Source organism: Lissotriton vulgaris, chromosome 7, assembly GCF_964263255.1.
Source record: "Lissotriton vulgaris chromosome 7, aLisVul1.2, whole genome shotgun sequence".
Lineage (NCBI taxonomy): Eukaryota > Metazoa > Chordata > Amphibia > Caudata > Salamandridae > Lissotriton > Lissotriton vulgaris.
In genome coordinates, this window is record NC_141695.1 from 1309089625 (window position 1) to 1309103925 (window position 14301).

Here is a 14301-nt window from a genome sequence, read left to right on the forward strand (position 1 = left end):
CATGGGCGTCAAATAGTTATAGCTCTGCATGTATGGTCAGTTGTGCCCCGTCCTGGGACAAACCCATGCTGCCATGGGGAGACGAGATCGCCTATGATCCTGCCCAACCGCTTGGCCCAGATCTTTGAGTAAAGCTTTGTGTCGGTGTTGATCAAAGATATTGGCCGATAGGATCCTGACTACTCTGCTGGTTTCCCCTTCTTGTGAAATATTATGATGTTAGTTTCCTTCCACGAATCGGGTACAACCCCTGAGTATACAATCCCGTTAAATAGGTCGACCAACATTGGAATGATCTCGTGTTCTAATGCTTTGTACATTTCCAGGGGGATCCCATCTGGGCCAGCGGCTTTTCCTGGTGCTAACTCCTGCAGTGCAGTCAGGACCTCCTCATATGATATATCTTTATCAAGGTCCGTTCTGGTTATCCCATTCAAACAAGGGCCGTTATCTGGGTACTTCTGCCCCTGGTTACTCTCATTCTCAAAGACCCTCACAACATTCTTGATTTCCGTATAAGTATTTCCCTCTTCCTCAATACAGGCGATATGATTTTTAGACTTTTCCTGCCTTAGCCGTAGGGCAAGGGTTCTACCAGCTTGCTCTCCTGTTGCATATCTTTTTGCCCTGGAGGCTTGAAAATCCCTTATTGCCCTTTGTGTTACTTCCTTCTGCAGGACCGCTTTAACAGCAACCAAAACATCATGGCTTTCCTTACCATCCCCACCGGAGGCAATATTACTGATATGCTGTTCTTCCACGGTAGAGAGCTTGCCCATAAGTTTATCGACCTCCGCCCTATCCTCCCTTCTAAGTCTGGATGAGCAACTAATCATCTCTCCCCTTAAAGCGGCTTTCAAAGCCTCCGAGACCCCGTTCCGTGATGTACTATACCTATTTGCTGCAAAGTATACTCCCGCCCATTTATTCAAATGATCTACAAACCTATCGTCTGCCAACAATCTCCTTTCAAATGTCCAAAAAGATTTTGACCTCTCCACTCTTCCCAGATCATATATGAGCAACAGCGGGTTGTGATCTGAAATCGCTCTTGGGAGTTTAATGATCTCTACCTTCTCTATTTCTGAAGAAGAAATAAAGAGGTAATCTAGTTTTGAATACTTCTGAGCAGGGTTTGAGAAATATGTGTAGCCAGGATTCTGGGGTATTTTAGTTCGCCAAACGTCCAAAAGCCCATGCAACACTCCATGCTGATAAGAGCCTGGACTGATCTAAAAACTCTGGGTTTCGGTCCTATGTAGAATATTCCATCACCCCAATCTGAAGAAATGTTCAAATCTCCTGTTACAACTAAGGTGGTAGGCCAACTAGCCAGCTCTGCTTCTAAGTAGTCAAAGATTTCGGGCTCATCATCATTCGCACCGTAGATAACACAAATTGTGAAGCCAAGATCCATTTCGGCAATTACCCATCTACCATTACTATCCATTCTCACACTCCTGGCCTTACTATTATCTTGCTAATATGGCAACTCCCCTAACAGTTGAGGATTGAGTAGAGCATGCCACCAGGTCAAATCCTTTTAAAAATAATAGATTTCTCTTAGCCCAGGGGAGATGGGTTTCCTGGAGACAGAGAACGCCTATTCTGTTATGCTTCACCACATATTCTAATCTTTGCCTTTTCTTCCAATCATTTAGACCTCCCACATTCATTGTACAAATTCTAATGCTCGTCATTTAATTGAGCATGATCTCCTACATCAAGAAACTGATCGAATATTTCTTTTACATTCATTTGCTCTTTTTGTCCTCTTTCGATATTGCACCATTCCCTCCTTTCCCTCTTTCACCCCTGCTCCCACCCCCTCCCCGCCACCCCTCCCCCCACCCAACCACCCAACCCCCCAACCAACCCAGCCCCTACCCCTACCCCTGCCCCGCCACCCCCCAACCACCCTACTCTCTGAGGCGCTCAGACCTGGTCTGAGTGTGTGATGGACCACGGTGCGTGCAGTGAGAGCTACCATTTCGTTACACCGAAAAATTAGCAAACATTTGGAGCTCGAAAAATTATAAGTGTACAAAAAGGCAAACACTAAATTCAGAAACAACCATAAGCCAGCAGCCCATTCCATCGCTTTTAGTGCGGCAGTCGTCCTAACAGTCATTTTATCTTCCTATGGAATCCAAATAATCCTTTGCTTTGATCTCGGATGAGAAAAACATTGTCCTCCCTTAATTAATAATCTTCAGTTGCGCAGGATTGATTAGAAATGCCTGCATCTTTTTGTCCTGAAAGGGTTTAATCATGCTTCTTAAGCGCCAGGAAGGGTTCCACAGCGGTATGAATACAGCGTTACGAGACCTCCGGGCAGAAGTGTGCTATATAAATACAAACACATTTACATTTACAGCAACCGTCTGTCTTTGACAAAGCAGATACCCTCATTGGCAGCCACAACGCAGAAGACCTTGGCCTAGTGTCTTTGTGTCAGTGTTTCAACGGGCAAGTGGTTGTGGGGAAGCGGCTCGAGACACAGTGCACGAATTTTACTCATCACTTTACCTTATTTTTTGGTTGCGCTGTAAAACTTTTCATAGACTCAGATGGAGTGTTGTAGTCAAGATGACCAAAAATACACATAAACAGCCTAAAGATGCTATGCACTGAAGAGAAAAAAACAGTTCTCTTTAAACTGGCCCCAGATCATTAACAATCACCGACAATAAGCATTTTATTTAGATTGCTACTCTGATGATATATTTTTTTTTTTAGACATGTTGTGGCATTATTCAGCAGATGGCTGTTTAAAAAAGCAGTGTGGTGTTTGAATTGTTACATTAAAGAGTTAGTGATTGATCCAACTTGTAAAGCTGGAACCCTAAGTCTTCTTGGCGCTAAATAGAAGCTACAGAGAGAAGTACTCTACCCAGCTAGACACCTGGTTTAACGGAACAAGTATGTTTACAACTCCTTTCTAAAGGATAATATGTCCCTTTGAAAGTCATATATATATATATATTCACTGAAAAATCCATAGGTTATAGACCATATATAGTTAGGAATTTGCATTTACAAAACCTTGAAAATTCACTGAAAAAACCATAGGTTATAGACCATATATAGTTAGGGATTAACATTTACAAAACCTTATTTTACTCGCACAAAACCATTGAAATTCCATATATAGTTAGTTGCACTAACTATATATTGCGCAGCCGCAATCCACTGCTAATGATGTCACATATATATATATAAAAATCTTTATTCGGCTTATTCACAATGGAAAAACCATAAAAGAGCAAAAAATATCATACAAAGTAAAAATACATATGTTACATAATGTTTCATATAAAATTCATTTCACAGTTAAAAAAGAGTTAATCAAAATGTACAAGGAGCCGCTTAAAGTAGATCTGACGAGGATTTTAGAGGTTCTTTCTATGTTTCATGATACATTTTAAGAAACTACTAACAAAATAACAGACATTTACCGTTTCCAGCATTTGCAATCTTAAGAGAGCGGGTCTGCACTGTCTCAACCCCCAAGATCTTAATATCGGTAAAAGCCAGATCTTTCTATGAGCTTGATGGTATTTACAGAGCAGGATCACATGCAGGTTCGACTGCGTTGATAGACCATCACATGGACAGGGCGGGAGTATGGCATTCCAACAGTTCTGTGACGGAAAGGTGACCATTCTAAAGAAGGTATTTAGCCTGAATCTTGTGAATAGCATTCTCTCGTAGGTTGATGTTTGGAGTGCCAGATACGGGTGAATGTCAAAGGCTACTTGGATCATGTTTGCATGGATAACTGCCGTTTTTGAGGAATTGGATGCAAGTCTTAAAGATTCCAGATGACTTGGTGCTTTCTGTTTAAGATCTTTTTTCGAGATGTCCGTTATAGATGCCGGGTCCGAATAGTAGTTCTCAAAGCCTAGATCGTTAAAAAAGTTCTTAACATATAGGAGCCACTTTATTTTTGCAGAATTGTCCATGTTCATTGAGTCTGCAATGATGGCTTGTGTCAAAGCATTTTTATCTGACTTCCAAATGCGGCGCCACAACATCAGAGGTTCTATTTTAATTAGGTCCTCTAAGTAGGGTATAGCTAATTCTAGGTGCATTGCGTAGGTTGAGGTGCCTTTGGGGGTGGCTAACAAGAATCTTAAAAAGGTGTTTTCTGCCTTCTGGATGGGACTAATGTCAGTGTACCCCCAGACTCCCGCACCATATGTTGCGATTGCCTGGCATTTGGCGTTGTAGATCTTGAGGAGCTCTACTGGTGGTCTTTTGCCTAATCTCTGAGAGAAAGTTATTAGAGCGGCAATTGACCTCCTGAATAAGAGTGCCCTTGTGTTCACTGCTTGCTTCCAGCTAAGTTGGTCGTCTATCATGACCCCCAAATAGGGATAGTGGGGGGTAGCTTCAAGCTTTTGATTGTTGAGCAGTGTGGGATTTATTCTTTTTTGGCCTCTACCAACTGTCATTACGAACGTTTTTTTCACGTTCACCTTTAAGTCAAGATTGCCCATGAAGGACGTGTACCTGCTCACTGCTTTCTGGAGTTCTCGGGGGGTTCGTGCGAGGATAACAGCGTCATCCGCGTAGAGCAGGGCTGGGATCAGGCGGCGATTTATATGTGGGAGGTCCTGAGCCCCCCTCAACATCTCCTCCTCCAAGCTGTTGGTGTAGAGTGTGAAGAGGAAGGGGGCCAGGACACATCCCTGCCTGACCCCACGCCCTACGCTAAACGGTGACGTCAGCTCTCCATTTACGCCAAAGCGCACTCTGGCTGTTGCCCCGGTATAGAGCTCTCTTAGAAAATCTAAAAGGGGTAGATCTACTCCCAGTTGAGCTAAGACCTTCCACAGCTTTGTGTGCGAAACGCAGTCAAAAGCTGCGGAAAGGTCGACAAAGACCATATATATCTTAGTAGGGATGGCCTGTGTGTATTTGCCCATTATTAGGGTAAGATTGAGGACCTGCTCTAGTGTACCAAAGCCCTCACGGAAGCCGAATTGAATATCAGAAATTATGCCCCGGTCCTCACTCCACTGCTGAAGGCGCTCTAGGATCACTCTCCCCACTACTTTCCCGAGCGAATCCAGCAGTGATATGGGCCGGTAGCATTTTACGTCTTGCCGGTCCCCCTTTTTGAAGATGGGAACCATTATTGATTTTGTCCAGGAGGTTAGGATTCCCTCGCTCGCTGCCGCTGTACAGACTCTAGTTAAGATGGGGGCCCAAAGGTCTTGGTTGCTTTTAAAGAAGTCCACAGGGACCCCATCAGGTCCTGGTGCCTTGCCTGGTTTGCTACTCTGCAGTGCGTCTATGAGATCTGGGATGTCAAAAGGAACCAAAATGGGATAGTTGGCCTTAGAAGGAGGGGATTCTGTTGGTGAAGTGTTTTTGAAAATCTCCTCGAAGTGGGAAACCCATGTATTTTCGTCGATAGCGACTTCTATTTTCAGGGTATCCTTTTCGGTGAGATATGGAGTTCTGACTGTGCGCCAGAAAAGCTCGCTGTTTTTTGAGACTGCACCTTGGTGGAGATCGTCCCATAGTTTTTGCTTAAGTTGGGCAGTTCTCAGCTTTCTTTCCCCTGTGTATTGGCGCCTTAGGAGTTGGATCTGGGCTGCATCTCGTGGGTTGTTTTTGAGTGCGGATTTTAATTTTGATAGAGCCGCTGTGCAATTATGATTAAACCACTTTGGTTTTGTGGAGCGGTTTGATTTGGGTTTTGAGGTGAGTAGGTCCTTTATGGTATCTAATATTAAGTTAAAATTTCTCAGGACTTCCTTGTGACTAGTTGCAAGATCCAGGCATTTCACAATATTTGGGTAGGACCGAGTTATTAGTTTTTTCGTTATGTCAGATGGGTTAATTTTAGCCCATTTGATTGTGAGTCCGTTACGTTTACCAACCTGGATCTTGTTCTGTGTGAGGGTAGTCGCCATCTCCAATTTGTGGGAGGAATTGGATGGCATAGATAATTTTATTATTAAGGCTGAGTGATCACTGAGGGGAGTGACAATGACCTCAAAATCTTTGAGTTTATTCATGAGACTTGGGGAAAGGAATATGAAGTCTACTGTGGTTTGATGACCTCTGCCCACATAGGTCGGAGTAAATTTGTTTGGGTCTGCTTTTAGATGGTTAACAAAGTGGAGATCCAGGTCTGATAGGACGGTGTTAATAATATTTCCCAGTTTAGTATGAGCAAGGTGCGCTAATGGGACGTTGAATTCGTCCACTATCCCACAGCACAATAGGTTGGGAGCTGTGCAGGGGTGGAGATTGAAGTCACCTCCCCAGATTAAGTGGGTTGCCTTGTTTGCGGATCTCCAGTGGTGAACTTGCTTCAGTTTGTCAGTTAAGGTAGTGAGAAGAATTGTGAAGTTTTCTTCCGATAGGTTATTATATATATTGGTCAAAATGATTGTTTCTTTGTTAAGCAGGGTGAGTGAGAGGATTTGGTGATTAGCGTCCTGGGAGAGTGTAACCACTTTGTTGAGAGGTAGGGTATTTGAAATGTAAATTGTTAGCCCGCCTTTTGGTCTACCCATTGTGCTGGTTAGTGCTGGAACAGAATAGGTTTTGTAGCCTTGTAGGTGTAGTTCTTCTACAGACCATGTCTCCTGGAGACAAATTATTTGATATGGGGTTAGGAACTTCTGCGCAGATCCATCCTCGATTTTATTTCGGAGGCCCGCGATGTTCCAATAAGAAGCTGTGATAGATGAAGAGTCATCACCAGATTCTTCTTTTGAGGTTATGGGTTCCTTGTTGCTGATATCTGGGGAGGTAGTGAGGAGCTGTGAAGGGGAGCATAGTTGAAGGTCAATTGGAGAGATTTCTGTTAATGGTCAGTCGACCATTTCTAGGCCACTATACCTATTGTTTAGCGGGATGTTGTGCCATGGGTCCCATCGAGGTTGATCTCTGTGTGGGGGCCATTGTGTGTAAGGTCTTCTGTCGTCCCACCTTCCACCCTGGTGACGTTGTCTTACTGTGTGCCAGGAGTAATCTGGCTCATATAAGTTAGGGGGACCATGATATCTGGAATTTGATAGGTCGTCCTGCCTGGGGAATGGAACGGACCAAGGAGGCTCCTGCTCCTGTATGTAGCCGTCCACTTGCCTAAAGGGATAGAAGAAGGAGAGTGACTTGATCTTAATTCCTCCATTTGGGGTGATATCTTCCCATGCGCAGACATAGTCCGCTATTCGTGGGTCCTCAAATGTGATTGTTATGCAATCCCCAGGAATGGTTTTTCTAGTGCTGCCCACCCACGGTACCCTAGCTACAGATCTAATTCTTCCGCGCCAGGAAGATGGAATCGGGCGGTTGGTCTGGAGCCAATGCTGGGCCTTATTTTTTAAGGACCAGACCGGTTCTGGGGTGAGATTTGTTAATTCGGGAACTCCAGCCATGACCACCACGTAGGGTGAGGCCTCAGGAGGGAAATCTGCTGGGAGTCTTGGAGGGCCAGGATTCCTCGCAGTATTTCTCTTGGGCCTATCCGCAGGTGTTTTTGGTGGTGCGGGTGGAGGGGGTAAGGTTTTCGTTGTTGTTTTATTCACATTTTTGCCTGGGGTTTTATTGGCGGAGCTACTGGGTGCAATCGGGGTCGCGGCAGTTGTAGGTGCCGCACCTGGGGAGGTCAAAGTAATTATCTGTTGTGAATTGTTGGTGGTGCTTGGGGCTGCTACGGTTTTTATTGTTTTGGTCGAATTTGAGGTATTTTTGTTAACGGGCACGTTTGGAGTGGTTATCCGGAGAGTCTTTTGTTGTGGGTTGGGCAAAGATGGATTAGCGTTAGATGCATTAGTATTAGTTGATTTTTTGATATTATTTCCTCCTGTTTTTTGAGGGCATGATGGGAGAGTTAGCTGTTGATTTTTTAGAAGTTTGGAGATTTGTGACTCTAGAGTTGCTAACCGGTGTTCTAAGGGTTGTAATGCCTGTTTAACTACGCTGGCTATGCTAGAGAGAGTTAGTTCCTGGGCCTCCATAACATTCAAGTCCACTTGGGCTTGTTTGGTGGGGTGAGGGTCCAAGACTTTCGGGGGAGATGGTTCCTTCTCTGCCTGGTGGACTGACGCTAGAATCTCAATTTGTGCCACCCTATCATCTTGGTTTTGTGGGATGGTTGGTGGTATTGCCAGATTTTCTGGTGTGATGGGGTTTCTGGGGGCCCTTTTCTTGCTAATTGCTCCCTCCCTCCTACCCCTTTCTATTCTTTTATCTGTGGAGGAGATTTGTAAAGGTGTTATTAGAAGCAGTTCTGGGGTTTTTTCTAAATCGAAGCTAAGTTGAGAGTCCGCTAGCTGGGATACTGACAGGTCTACTGTGTTTGGTAGACTGCGTCTCTCTCTAGTTGGCACTATCTCAGCGTTTGGGGCTCCTAGTGCTGGGGATCTGGCTTCCGCCAGGATGCCTAATGAGGATCTTTTGGCGAATGCCAGATCTAGGGAGACCCTTTCTTCCATCATTGAAATGCTTTCATCTATGAGTGTGTTAGCCTTCGCTAGGAAGTCATCCATAGGGCCAAGCAATTTACCCACAGAGCTGGGGGCTTTGGTTTTGGTTTTAGATCCCCTCGTAAGAACCATTATTGTTCTTGTTGGGTTGTGGGTCTGAGGAGGTTCGTGGAATGGGACAATAGGAGAGGGCCAGATATAGATGTCAGGGGGGTGGCCCAGTCCAGTCTCTACCGGCCTCTAACGGCCTAAAACGGCCCGGTCTTTGCCCGGTCTTCGCCCCGGGCTGCGACCCGCGCGCGACCCGCGGCGCGTTAGTGACTGGCTAGATGTAGGGGAAGTAATGAGGGCGTGGCCGCCGGGGGTAGAGGCGCCGGCTGCAAAGAGCGGTGGTTTCTGGGCCTCGCAGTCCCCCGGTAGGCTTTTCCAGGACACAGCCAATGCACTACAACCTGGGCGGGTCGCGCTGAGAGCGAGGTGGAATACTGCCGATTGCAGTAACGCTCCCACCAGCCGACCTCTGCCACAGGGAATGCGGTGTGAGACGTGGACAACAGAGCAGTTCCTCGGGTCAAAACTGATGAGCAGGTCAGTGAGCGGCACCCGCGCAGCGGGTGGCGCGAAAGGTTATATAGAAGCGTTCAGATCAGTGGGCGTGGCCGCCGGGGGAAGAGGCGCCGGCTGCAAAGAGCGGTGGTTTCTGGGCCTCGCAGTCCCCCGGTAGGCTTTTCCCGGACACAGCCAATGCACTACAACCTGGGCGGGTCGCGCTGAGAGCGAGGTGGAATACTGCCGATTGCAGTAACGCTCCCACCAGCCGACCTCTGCCACAGGGAATGCGGTGTGAGACGTGGACAACAGAGCAGTTCCTCGGGTCAAAACTGATGAGCAGGTCAGTGAGCGGCACCCGCGCAGCGGGTGGCGCGAAAGGTTATATAGAAGCGTTCAGATTAGTGGGCGTGGCCGCCGGGGGTAGAGGCGCCGGCTGCAAAGAGCGGTGGTTTCTGGGCCTCGCAGTCCCCCGGTAGGCTTTTCCAGGACACAGCCAATGCACTACAACCTGGGCGGGTCGCGCTGAGAGCGAGGTGGAATACTGCCGATTGCAGTAACGCTCCCACCAGCCGACCTCTGCCACAGGGAATGCGGTGTGAGACGTGGACAACAGAGCAGTTCCTCGGGTCAAAACTGATGAGCAGGTCAGTGAGCGTCATCATTCATGACATGGTCAGTGACATCATTGATGACATCACTGATGACATCTCAAATGACATCACTGCTGACATCACTGATGACAACACCCAGTGACTGTATGTTTCTGTAAAGTTAAAATATGTCTTACATATTGAAGAATGAGTGGATGTATAAGTGTCTGGATGAAGGATTTAGTAGGTGCATGACTGACTGTATGAGAGAATGATTAAATGTGTCTCACTGAGTGCATGGGTTAGTGACTAAACTGTCTTAATTTGGCAATCATTATGTCTGTTGTTCTGTAAACTGCTGCATGTTTAAATCAGTAGCTATATGAGAAACTATATGGGTTATTGAATGGTTGCCCAAGTATTTGTATGGGAGACTGAGTATGTGTGTGGGTGGCTGGGAGGTGTATGACTCTGTGCATAGATGTGTGAGCAGTTGATTCACTAAATGTATGGGTTCAAAAGTGCATGTGGAAACAGCTGTATGGACAGTTGACTGTGTGCATGAGTGTATTGGTGAGTGAATGGATATCTCAGTGCTACATGTCAAAGTAAGTACATATGTAAAACACAGTCCATGTGAGAGTTGACATATATAAATAACTGAACATAAGAGCCAGTGAATGTGAGAGTGGCTGTATGGATCATTGTGAACTTGTATCAGGGATTGTATAAGAGAGTAAATATGTGTTAGTATATGTTTGAATAAGTAAGGTGTGTATAACTGTATAGTTGAGGAAATGGAGGTGTGATTGATTTTTTGCATGACTGACTAGGTGTGTGAGTAACTCCATGGATAAGTGTCAGTCTGTGAGTGTCTGTTTATACTGATTGTATCTAAGGTTATATTAGAGTCTGAAGATGTTCATTGTATTATCACATAAATGATATAATCAGTGATGTGATCAGTAATGTCAAATGAGATGTCAGTGATGTCATCAATGATGTCATTTGAGATGTCATCAGTGATGTCATTTGAGATGTCATCAGTGATGTCATCAGTGATGTCATTTGAGATGTCATCAGTGATGTCATCAGTGATGTCACTGACCATGTCATGAATGATGTAATATGTGACATCATTAGCAGTGGATTGCGGGTGCGCGATATATAGTTAGTGCAACTAACTATATATAGAATTTCAATGGTTTTGTGCGAGTAAAATAAGGTTTTGTAAATGCTAATCCCTAACTATATATGGTCTATAACCTATGGTTTTTTCAGTGAATTTTCAAGGTTTTGTAAATGCAAATTCCTAACTATATATGGTCTATAACCTATGGTTTTTTCAGTGAATTTCATTGGTTTTTTAAAAGCTAATATCTATAGCTGTAAAATATATTCTTTATTACGTGACGTATCACGTATCCCGTGAGACGCCTCATGATGCATCGCATAACCGTGACGTATCGTCTCTGCAGCGCAAACAAAACCCGTAACGTAAGCGCGCCAGAGCACGCTTAAAGATATTTATATATTTTTTTAACCTTAATTAGACAAAATCCACACGTGCACATATCACAAACGTTCCAAAAACACAATATGTCGGACTCCCGTTACGCTGCCGGTTAGCTGCCCGGTTAACGTACCGGGAAGCACCTCTACCGCGAAAAATCGCAATTTTTTTTTCTTTTACCCCGCTGGGAACTTTAATAGCCCCCTCATCAATCCTAGGGGTTCAAGAGGGGTCTACCTTACCCCTTTCCTTCATTTACACCTTTTTTTTTCCACCTCTTGTCTCTCGATCCCACCGAGAGACAAGATGGCGGCCGCTCCAGACTGTTTACAATGTTAACAGCCAATCAGCTTCTCCTCAGACTCCCGTTACGCTGCCGTAATATCCCCCTCATCAATCCTAGGGGGTCAGAAGGGGTCTACCTTGCCCCCTTTCCTTCATTTCCCCCTTTCCTTCATTTCCCCCTTTGTTTTGGCCTCCTCTTGTCTCTCGATCCTACCGAGAGACAAGATGGCGGCCGCTCCGGACTGTTTACAATGTTGACAGCCAATCAGCTACTCCTCAGACTCCCGTTACACTGCCGGTTAGCTGCCCAGTTAGCTGCCCGGTTAGCTGCCTGGTTCGCGTACCAAGACGCGTCTCTACGGCGAAAAAAATCGGATTATTTTTTTTTTTTTGCCCCGCGTGGCTCTATAATATCCCCCTCATCAATCTTAGGGGGTCAGAAGGGGTCTACCTTGCCCCCTTTCCTTCATTTCCCCCTTTGTTTTGGCCTCCTCTTGTCTCTCGATCCTACCGAGAGACAAGATGGCGGCCGCTCCGGACTGTTTAGAATGTTGACAGACACCGGAGAGCCAATCAGCTTCGCTTCGCAAAGTTCCGTTACGCGAAAAGTACGCGAACGGGAGCGCTGCCCGGAGCGCTGTCACAGATATATATCTTATTTTGAACGTTAAGTTCTCAAAATCCACTGGAGCACATATATTGAGACCTAGCAAAGGCACATCGGGCTAACAGTCCCTACAATTTTGCTAAGTTTCGTGCAAATCCATTCAGCCGTTCGAGCTAAAAGTGAGGCCAACCGCCCTATGGAAAAATGAATGGGAAAAACGCGTTTTGGGACCCCCCTTTTTTCTCGGCCCCCGCTTGACGAACCCCCCCCCCAAATTTCAGGGGCTGCTCAGAAACAAAATGTGCCATTTTCCTGAAAATTTCAGCCAATTCCGTCCACAAACGCCAAAGTTATTAGACATAGAATTTTCAAAAATCCCATAGAGAAAAAATCCTAACTATATATACCTACTGGCGACCGCCAGTAGGTAATATATATATATATATATATATAGAAAACAAACTCCCAACTGCTCTGGACGCAGTTAAAACGGGCGCAGACCTCCAAAGCAATCACTCCAGTTGAAAGATGAGCCAGCACCAAAAAATATGTTTTCAGCAGTGCATTTATTAAGCAGTACGTGCAGAGCAAGTGCCCTCCATGACGCGTTTCGCCCCGCGAACGGGGCTTGGTCACATGACGCGTCGGGAGTAGGCGGTGATTTAAATCGTGGATAAAAGCCCAAGCGCCTAAAGAAACAGGTCCCGAGGGTAAAATAACAACGTAGATAAGCAATCAAAATAATATGATGAAATGTCCACAAACAATATCCAATAATAGTGAATATTGAAGACAATTAGAGCATAGTGCTAAAATGGTCAAATGCAGCAATTTATAACGGGGGGAAAAAAATTCATGGTAAATACATTGAACCCTCTGTTATTCTCTCATGAAAAAAAGTTGACGGTATAAACAATAGAACCCCCCTCACATCTTATAAATAAAGAAGTTTGTTGAATCCCACAAAACAAGGAAAAAAGAAAAAGAAAGAATCATATGCAAGTGCACATTGAGGTTTTCCTTGTAAAAAAATGGCCTAAAAATGAAATGGACATCACAGATTGCTAATATATACAAAATACAAATTATTAGACCAGAAAAAGTTTCAGATGGTAAATACATGGAATCGAACTAGCAGCAGAGGACTCATATTAAGGAAACTACCAAAAACATTTCAGATATCATAGGTATATAAACCAGCTGTAAATTCATCATGTTAGTATCTGAAATAATCATCATTATATGGACTCTGGATCACCATGGATCAACAGTACCTCCTCCCATTCACAAAATTCATTAATCAGAAGAAAGGCATCATAAAAAACCATTGGACATATAACAAAAGAAACAACCACTTGAAAATGACAAAAGTTCATTAAGGATGACGTTTCTGGAAAAACCACTAGTTTCATAGGTAATGATGTAATTCATCAAAAGCGTTAAGACCGTTGGGGGATTTGGTGTCGAGCAAAATGATGAAAAAAGCCTCTCTTTGACGGAGGAGTCTTTCTCGATCACCACCCTTGCCAGGATTAGCCACGGAGCACAACAGAGTATATTTAAGGTCTTTTAGTTTCTTGTCGTGCACTGATTTAAAATGGCGCGTGACAGGGTAGTTCATGTCCGAGTTGACTATGGCCCGTATATGTTGCAGGATATGTTGGTGTGCTTGCAACTTAGTACTCCCAATGTATGACAATGAACAAGTGCAGGTCAATTTATATACCACAAAATCACTGCGACATGTTAAGTGTTCCCTGATTGGTATGGCACGGTCACTAAATGCAGATGTGTAGTGGGTGCCATTGACTGCAAACGTGCAGGCACAGCACGAGGTACATCTGTAAAAGCCAGGTTTGTTGAGCCAAGTGGTCTTAGATTGGATTTCTGGCTGTGTGCGGTCAAGGGAATCTTTCATAGAGGGAGCTCTCCTAAAGGTAATGGCTGGAGATTTGGGCAACAAAGGGGCTAGAATTACATCTGTCAATACAATCGGCCATTCAGATCTGATAATTTGGCTAAGTCTGGAGCTTTGAGCGCAAAATGTAGTGATGAATCTTGCTGTTATTCCACTAGTAACATCAATGTCTAGTTTGATCTTGGGGGTCAGCAATGTCTCACGTGTGCGTGCTGATACTGTGTTAAGAGCTCTGTCCAGTACCGCTTTTTTGTAGCCCCTTCGAAGGAATCTATCTCTAGATTCTGCTAGACATTGTTGAGTGACAACAGGATCGCTACATATGCGTTTAATTCTGATGAATTCCCCCAGAGGTATGCTATTGATCATGTGAGAGGGGTGAG